A 9,966-nucleotide genomic window follows, 5' to 3' on the forward strand; every position below is an offset into this window, starting at 1 on the left:
TAGGTGGCTATAAGCTGAATCGAGGTGGTGGGGCCAGGGCCTGAGAGCAGGGAATGAGACAATGTTTGGCCATTGCTAGGGTGGACTTGGAGGTGACTTGATACGACAGAACTGAAGCAAGGCAAAATTCAAGGTTGTCAGCCCAGGACTGAGAATCTGTTGAAGTAGCAGGGCCAAGTTCCAAAAATGAGGAATGACTTGAGATTTGTCAGTTTAAGCACCAGGCAAGATTGATAAGGTCAGGTTGTTAGGGCCAAAGGAGAGGGTCAGGCCAGAGTTCAGCTCCCTGCTCCAGGAGGTTTACTCATCTCTGCGCTGAACCGAGGCAGTGGCCAGTGGCTAACAGGCTACAGCGATGACTGTCTTCGTGGCTGTGGACTCACTTTTGTGAACTTCAGTTCCAAATGTTATTTGCTTAGTTTTATTGTTGGCATGATTTGTTATCTCTCTGCACATTGGGACTTATTTTTAATGGGTTCTATTGGGTTTCTTTATTTTGTGGCTGTCTGTAAGGAGACAAATCTGAAGGTTGTATATAGTGTACACATTTTGAACATTTTGAACTTTTTCTGATGTGGGTGACACCATGTAAATACAAGGAAAATGTTACAATAATCTGAATGACAATAAAAGGTTAACAAAAATTTATGGAGCAATGAAGCTTCTGATTATTAGCAACTTGTGAACTCCCTGTTTCTAAAGAAAACACTCTTGTTTAACTGAGGGAAGAACTCTAAAGTAAACACCAAGACATTTACGTAATGCTTTTCCTGACCTCAGAAAGTCCCAGAGCACTTTACAGCCAATGAAGGGTTTCTTGAAAAGAAGTTACTGTCATAACAAAGGAACCCAGCAACTACTTCATGCATGACAACACCAGCAAACACTAATGTGATAATGACCACTTAGAATGTTTTACTAGTGTTTTTTTAAACTAAAGATTGGCAACAACACTGCAAACAAATCCCTTCACAGTTCTTAACATGCTTCATGCCTTATGAAGCAATTTTGAAGGTTGACACTAGCACATAGTAATAGAAAAAGCACCAAATTTTCATTATTTAAGAAAAAAAGGTGGATAGCTAATCATGCATTTTCAAAAGAACAAATTGCAGTCTAAAACACCTTTTGTGCATTTCCGGAAACACATTTGATTTGTCCTCACTGTTGAAAAATAGGAAAGATAACAATCAATTTGCACAAATCAATTAAATATTAAAATAGAGAAAAGACTTTTACCTCATTTCTAAAGGAAAATATCAAACAGAATGCATTTTATTAGTGATTTCATAATATACATAAACAAGAAATTAGAAAATTTGAGCAAGGGTGCACATACTGCTCTTTCAAGAGATCTTTTCTGCTGTTCATCAATAATAACGTTGCTTTTATTTAGTGATAGAGCATGGAAACGGAGCCTATCAGGCCCAATGGGCCCAATGTGCCTGTGCTGCCTAATTAGACCCATGTGACCAATGAATACACTAATTCATCCATCTTTGGAATATGGGAGGAAACTGGAGCACACAGAGGAAACCCAAGCGGTCATAGGGAGAATGTAGAAATTGCTTACAGACAGCAGTGGATTTGAACCCAGGCCCCTGGCTCTGTAACGGTGTTATGCTAACTGCTACACTACCATGCTACCCCAAACTTCTTCTTCAAACCCATTTTCTGCCACAACCCTCGATTCCCTTAACATCCAAAAATCTAATGATCGCCGTTTGAAAAACATTTATAACTGAGTTTCCATGGTTTCCCAAGGAGAAAATTCCAATGATTCACCAGCCTCTATGTGCAAGTGGCTTATTTCTATTTTCACTTATTTTCAAGTTTTGTCACCTGATGCTGGATCGGTCAGGGGAAACATTCACCTTGCACTCCATTTGCCAAGCCCTTTTAAGAACTTCACAAGTGCTGATGAGATTTCCTTTCAGAAGAATATAGTCTCCACCTACTCAAAACATCCTCACACTTCAAATCTATTATCCCTGAAACTAGCTGGGTAAATCTTTGCTGCACTCTTGCTATGGAAAGTACATCTCTTCTAGAAACCAAAACTGTACACGTTAATCTTGGTCTGTTCTCAACAACATCCAAAGCAATTGCAATTTGTTTGGGTACCTGTTGAATCTAACATTATTTAACCTGCTAAGTCATTTGTCCTTCTAACAGCCCCACACACCCACCCTTCAGTACCCTGTGTATACAGATAGTCATGTCTCTTTGAAAATCAAGTATACTGTACCTTTCATGAAACCAATTTTTTTTAGGTGGGGACAGAAGTTCTGGTGGCATTAATATTAAATTTTCAAACTTCTTGCTCCTTCTGTGCCTTTTCCATTTTCCCTTTTCTCTCTCCTCAAGATTTACCTGGTCCCCATCTCTCTATTTCTTTCCACTCCCCCAACCTCAAAATCTGCCCACCACCTACTCATTCCTCCTCCTTCCCATGTTCCACTGTCCTCTCCTATCAGACCTAATAACCTTCAACCCTTTGTCACTTCCATCTATCACCTCCTCAAGTCAAGACAAGTCAAGTCAAGTTTATTGTCATTTTGACCATAAACTGCAGGTACAGTACATAGTAAAAATGAAGCAATGTTCCTCCAGGACCCTGGTGCTACATGAAACACAAAACTACACTAGACTATGTGAGACAGCACAAGGCTACACTAGACTACGTAAAACAACATTTAAAAAATGCACTAGACTACAGACCCGCACAGGACTACATAAAGTGCACAAAACAGTGCAGGGCAGTGCAATAATTATATAAACAAGACAATAGGTACAATAGAAGACAAATTACTATATAATAATAAATGATGTAGATGTCAGTCTAAACTCTGAGTATTGACGAGTCTGATTGTTTGGGGGAAGAAACTATTGCACAATCTGGTCATGACAGCCTGAATGCTTCGGTACCTTTTACCAGATGGCAGAAGGGAGAAGAATTTGTGTGAGGGGTGTGTGGCATCCTTCACAATACTGTTATCTTTGCGGATGCAGCGTGTGGTGTAAATGTCTGTAATAGCGGAAAGAGAGACCTCGATGATCTTCTCAGCTGACCTCACTATCCGCTGCAGGGTCTTGCGATCTGAGATGGTGCAATTCCAGAACCAGGCAGTGATGCAGCTGCTCAGGATGATCTCGCTACATCTTCTGTAGAATGTGATGAGGATGGGAGATGGGAAATGGAGTTTTCTCAGCTTTCGCAGAACGTAGAGATGCTGCTGAGCTTTCTTGGCTATGGAGCTGGTATCGAGAGACCAGGACAGATTCTCCACCAGGAAATTTGGTGCTCTTAACGATCTTAATGGAGGAGTCGTCAATGTTCAGCGGAGAGTGGTTACTCCATGATCTCCTGAAGTCAACAACCATCTCTTTTGTTTTGTTCACATTCAGAGACAGGTTGTTGGCTCTGCACCAGTTTGTTAGCTGCTGCACCTCCTCTCTGTAAGCTGACTCATCGTTCTTGCTGATGAGACCCACCACGGTCGTGTCATCGGCGAACTTGATGATATGGTTCGAGCTGTGTGTTGCTGCACAGTTGTGGGTCGGCAGAGTGAACAGCAATGAACTGAGCACACAGCCCTGGGGGGCCCCCGTGCTCAGTGAGATGGTGTTGGAGCTGCTGTTTCCGATCTGGACTGACTGAGGTCTCCCAGTCAGGAAGTCTAGGATCCAGTTGCAGAGGGAGGTGTTCAGGCCCAGTAGGCTCAGCTTTCCAATCAGTTTCTGAGGAATGATTGTGTTGAATGCCGAACTGAAGTCTACGAACAGCATTTGAACATATGTGTCTTTTTTGTCCAGGTGGGTGAGGGCCAGGTGGAGGGTGGTGGCAATTGTGTCGTCTGTTAAATGGTTGGGATGATACACGAACTGCAAGAGGGGTCCAGTGAAGGGGCAGCAGGGTCTTGATGTGCCTCATGACGAGCCTCTCGAAACACTTCATGATGATGGATGTGAGAGCAACGGGGCGGTAGTCGTTGAGACAGGACACTGAAGACTTCCTCGGCACGAGGACGATGGAACGACAGCGCTGCTCAGGGAGATGTTGAAGATGTCAGTGAGAACATCTGCTAGCTGGTCTGCACATCCTCTGAGCACTCTACCAGGAATATTGTCTGGTCCAGCAGCCTTCCGTGGGTTGACCCTGTATAGAGTTTTCTCACCTCGGCCACGGTGAGACACAGCACCTGGTCATTGGGAGGAGGGGTGGTCTTCCACACCACCAGATTATTTTCCACCTCGAAACGAGCGTAGAAGTTATTCAGCGCATCTGGGAGGGAGGCATCACCCACAGAGTCAGGTGATGTTGTCCTGCAGTTGGTGATGTCCTGAATGCCCTTCCACATGCGCCGCGTGTCACCGCTGTCCTGGAAGTGGCTGTGGATTCGCTGGGCGTGTGCACGCTTTGCCTCTCTGATGGCCCAGGACAACTTGGCCCTTGCTGTTTTCAGGGCTGCCTCGTCTCCTGCTCTGAAGGCGGAGTCACGGGTCCTCTGCAGCGCACGCACCTCCATGGTCATCCATGGCTTCTGGTTAGACCGTGTAGTGATGGTCTTGGACACAGTGATGTCATCAATGCACTTGCTGATGTAGCTAGTCCTGATACCGTGTGCTCACTGTAGTCACTGATACCGTTATACCTAGATCAGAGGTTCCTAACCTTTTTTTATGCTATGGACCCCTGCCGGTATCAGGGGGATCTGAGAACCTCGGGTTGGGAACCCATGTCCTAGACATTGACATCATTCCCACTCATCTGCCTATCATGACCCTTCCTCTCCTGGATCCACCTATCACCTGCCAGCTCTTGCAACACCCTTTTCCCCAGCTCTTTCTTTCAGTCCAGATGAAGGAATCCAAATTGATGACATTCCAATTTTTCAGAATCAGGTTTATTATCAATGGCATGTCACGTGAAATTTGTTAACTTAGTAGCAGCAGGTCAATGCAATACATAATCTAGCAGAGAAAAATAATGATAAATAAAATGACAAAATAATAATAAATAAACAAGTAAATCAATTATGTATATTGAACAGACTTTAAAAACTTGCAAAAACAGAAATGCTGTATATTAAAAAACAGTGAGGTAGTGTCCAAAGATTCAATGTGCATTAAAGAATTGGATGGCAGAGGGGAAGAAGCTGTTCCTGAATCACTGAGTGTGTATCTTCAGGCTTCTGTACCTCCTACCTGACGGTAACAGTGAGAAAGGGGCATGCCCTGGGTGCTGGAGGTCCTTAATAATGGATGCTGCCTTTCTGAGACACTCCTCCATACCAGACAGTGATGCAGCCTGTCAGAACACTCTCCACAGTACATCTATAGAATTTTTTAGTGTATTTGTTGACATACCAAATCTCTTCATATGCCTACTGAAGTATTGTCACTGTCTTGCCTTCTATATAACTGCATTGATAAGTTGGGGCCAGGTTAGATCCTCAGAGGTCTTGACACCCAGGAACTTGAAGCTGCTCACTCTCTCCACTTCTGATCCCTCTATGAGGATTGGTATGTGCTCCTTTGTCTTACCCTTCCTGAAGTTTTTCACCATACATACAAGAGATTCTGCAGATTCTGGAAATCTTGAGCAACACACACAAAAAGAAATTCAGCAAGGCAGGCAGCATTTATGGACAGGAATAAATAGTTAACATTTCAGGTCAGGTGAGACCATTCATCAGGACTGGAAATAAAGGGGCCAGAAAGCAGAATGAAAAGGTTGGGTGGGGGTGAGACCAGGTGAAGAGAAAGCTGGGTGGGTGGGGAAAGGGGGAGGAAGTAAGAAACTGGGAGGGGATAGGCGGACGAGGCAAAGGGATGAAGAAGATAGAATCTGATATAAGAGGACAGTGGACCACGAAAGAAAGGAAAGGAGAAGGCAATGAGGGGGAGATGGGCAGGCGAGAAGAGGAGTGAGAGGGTAACCAGAATGAGGAATGAAAAAAGCCAGAAGAGGGGAGTAAATACTGGAAGTTAGAGAAATTGATGTTCATGCATCAGGTTGGATGCTATGCAGACGGAATATGGAGTGTTGCTCCTACAACCTGATTTTGGCATCATTCTGGCAATAGAGAAGTCCATGGATCAACATGTTAGTATGGGAATGGGAAGTCAAATTGAAATGTGTAGCCACTGAGATATCCTGCTTTTTGCGCTGGGCAGGGTGAATCATTGGTCCCCCCCCCCCCCCCCCCCATAGATGTTGCCGACCTGCTAAGGTCAAGAGGATGACTTCACATTGTTTTGCATGATCCTCAGTCTGCCATGGTCTTGCCTTCTCACTTGGCTTGTCTGTCTCCTTCTGAAACTTCTTTACATTCTCTTACATACTCACAATCCTGCATATATGCATATATATTAAATCATGCATATAGATTACTACAGAACTGTGAGAAGTTTAAATTACTGCATTAAAAAAGATCACTGAAAGAGGCTGCGAAGTTAGCAAACAATTTTCTACTATATTAAAAAATGCACAGCTCCCAAAGAGTCTCTTCAATTGTCTGTTACTATAAGAAGCACACAAAGAAATATTTGCAGCAACACACACAAAATGCTGGAGGAACTTAGCAGGTGAGGCAGCATCTATGGAAATAAATAAATCAGTCGGTGTTTTGGGCCGAGACCTTTCTTCAGAACTGAAAAGGTCCTGAAAAAGGGTCTCAGCCCAAAACATCAGCCGTTTATTTATTAACATAGATATGACCTGACCTGCTGAGTTCCTCCAGCATTTTGTGTGTGTTACTTTGGATTTCCAGCATCTGCAGACATTCTCGTGTTTATAAAGCAATATTTTCTGTGAATTATTAGCATTCCTGCTCAGTCAATTATCTCTTATTCAGAATGTGGAACACGGGCAGAAAATTGACTGAATTAAGAGCCTGAAACATCCAAATGCTAATCTGCACAAAAAGGAGGATAAGTGATGAGAGAAAAAGTTATCATCGAGCATCTTGGTTCAGAAATACCAGAGAAATGTTGAAATACGGGAGAAAAGTACTGCTGCAAAGATTAGTGTAAAGAAGAAGTGTGAGCATGAATGTTTGAGTTATGTGCCATTTCTAGCAGTAATGCTCCTGCTCAGGGAAATGCTGTAGAGAAATGAAGATCACTGCCACTGAAAAAGGCCAGATGGTTCATTCAGCTCACTTCTCCTGACTGGGATTAGATTTGAGGAAATGAAAACATAAATAATGAATGAAACTTTATTGACTAATGACATGTATTAAATAATAAAAATTCTTTCTTCAGATCAACAATTTCATTTTCTGAATGCGCAAATGATAATATAAAATATAAAATGTTGTTATTAAAATCATATTTACCCTGTTGTGTTTCTTTCTTCCAGTGGATGAACAGTGGAAATCAAGACTCGACAGAAATAGCAAATGCTACACAAATACTGAGTAGAAAAAGATGCCTTTAATTACTTGGATATGTCTGGTGTAAAGGAAATAAAGTGGGATGAGTGATACTCTACACGTCAGAAGCTCTTCTTCCACCTAATAAACCTCTAGACTTTCTGGACAATAACATGTTCATTGGTTAACCTTTCAAAACCTATTTGCATCTTTAAAGATACTGACAGAAAGCTGTATTCAAAAATATTTCTAGTTTAGTGCCCCCTCTGACCTTCCCCTCTCTGAGACAACATGTTGTGTTCTCAGTAAAGGTCTCAACTTTGTTCGCCTGCGCCCACACCTCAGTGAGTTCTGTGCCCGCCATGACGCTGAGTTTCTGCTGCCTTTGTCTCCATGCCTACTCCTTTGACAAGGACTCTCCACCCCTTTGCCCATCTTCACCCTCGCCCTCTTCCAGGTCACCCCACTCTGGTCTTCTGCTTGCTCTACATCTTTTCATTGCCAACTGCTGATGGGACATCAACTGTCTCAACTGCACCACTCCTCCCTCCAATTCCAAGCTCACTCCTTCCGAACGCACTGTTCTCCACTCTCTCTGCATTAATACCCTCACCATCAAAAGCACAGATAATGATTGCCTTAGTAGTCTGGCGGACTGACCTCTGCCTTGTTGAGGCCGAGCGACAACTGTCAGACACATCCTCTTACTTACCCCTCGAACAGAATCACACGAAGAAGCACCAGGCCATTGTCTCCCACAACATCACTGACCCTATTAGCTCTGGGGAATCTCCCATCCATTGCCACCAATCTCATAGTTGCCACACCCTACACCTCCCATTTCTACCTCCTACCCAAAATCCACAAACCCGCTTGCCCAGGTAGACACATTGTCTCAGCTTGTTCCTGCCACAATGAACTCATATCTGTATACTTCAACTCTGATTTCCCCCCTAGTTCAGTCCCTTCCTGCCTACATCCGTAACATTTCACATGCTTTTCAATAATTCCAAGTTCCCCGGCCACCAGGGATATCCATTCCCTATACACCTCCATCCCCCACCGGGATTCCTATTTCTTTCTGGACACCAGACCCAACCAGTTCCCCTTCACCACCACTTTCTTCCGTCTAGCAGAACTTGTCCTCCCTCTCAATAATTTCTCCTTTGGCTCCTCCCACATCCTTCAAACAAAAGGAGTAGTCAAGGGTACTCACATGGGTCCCAGCTATGCCTGCCTTTTTGTCGACTGCGTGAAACAGTCTATGTTCCAAGCCTACACTGGTGTCACTCCCCCACTTTTCCTACACTACATCAACAACTGCATTGGTGCTGCTTCCTGCACCCATGCCAAGCTCGTTGACTTCATCAACTTTGCTTTCAACTTCCAACCTGCCCTCAAATTTACCTGGTCCATTTCCAACACCTTTCTCGATCTCTCTGTCTCTATCTCTGGAGACAGCTTATCCACTGGTGTCTATTATAAACCCACTGACTCGCATAACTACCTGGATTGTACCTCTCCCCATTCTGTCACTTGCAAAAATAACATCATCTTCTCTCAATTCCTCCATCTCCAGCGCATCTGCTCTCAGGATGAGGCTTTTCATTCCAGAACCAAGGAGATGTCCTTCTTCTTCAAAGAAAGGGGCTTTCGTCCCTCCATCATCAAAACTGCCCTCAACCGCATCTCTTCCATTTCGCAAACATCTGCCTTCACCCCAGCCTCCCACCACCCTACTGGGGATAGGATTCCCCTTGTCCTCACGTACCACCCCATTAGCCTCAGCGCCTAACACAGAATTCTTCAGAACTTCCGCCATCTCCAGCAGGATCATCCCCCCCCCCCCCCCCCCCCCACACACTTATTTTAATGGAATCCAAGCACAGCTTTCCATGCTCCCCCTCACTTCTGGCTTTCTGCGGGGATCTCTCAAAATGCAACTCCCTTACCCATTCATCCCTCCCCACTCATCTCCAACCTGGCACTTATCCTTGCAAGTGGAACAAGTACTACAAGCTTTCCTACACCTCCTTCCATTCCGGGCCTCAATGAGTCCTTCCAGGTGAGGCGATACTTCACCTGTGAGTCTGTTGGAGTCTTCTACTGTGTCCAGTGCTCCCAGTGTGGCTTCTTGTATATCGGTGAGGCCCAACATAGATTGGGATACTGCTTCACAGAGCACCTGCCAGGAAAAGCAGAATCTCCCAGTGGCCAGCCATTTTAATTCCACTTCCCATTCCTATTCTAGCATGTCTATCCATAGCCTCCTCTACTGTTGCGATGAGGCCACACTCAGGTTGGAGGAGCAACACCTTGAATTCTGAATGGGTAGCATCCAACCTGCTCTCATGAACATCGATTTCTCAAAGTTCCGGTAATGCCCCCCACCTTCCCCATCCCCATTTCCCTTTCTCACCTTATCACCTTGCTTGCTCGTCACCTCCCTCTGGTGCCCCTCCCGCTTTTCTTTCTTCCACGGCCATCTGTCCTCTCCCATCCAGTTCCCCCTTCTCCGGCCCTGTACCTCTTTCGCAAATCAACTTTCCAGTTCTATACTGCATCCCTCCCCCTCCCAGTTTCACCT

The 9,966-nt window shown here is 44.5% G+C and overlaps 1 long non-coding RNA gene across 1 annotated transcript in view; it reads left to right on the forward strand.

Annotated features, from left to right (window-relative positions):
- Window positions 1–9,171, forward strand: part of LOC140737675 (uncharacterized) — a 14,348-nt gene extending 5,177 nt beyond the window's left edge. Inside the window, exon 4 of the long non-coding RNA XR_012101224.1 lies at window positions 7,367–9,171. This is a non-coding gene — a long non-coding RNA (uncharacterized lncRNA). The remainder of the gene's footprint in view (window positions 1–7,366) is intronic.
- Window positions 9,172–9,966: the final 795 nt, after the last annotated feature.

The sequence above is a fragment of the Hemitrygon akajei genome, chromosome 2 (assembly GCF_048418815.1).
Source record: "Hemitrygon akajei chromosome 2, sHemAka1.3, whole genome shotgun sequence".
Taxonomy (NCBI): Eukaryota; Metazoa; Chordata; class Chondrichthyes; order Myliobatiformes; family Dasyatidae; genus Hemitrygon; species Hemitrygon akajei.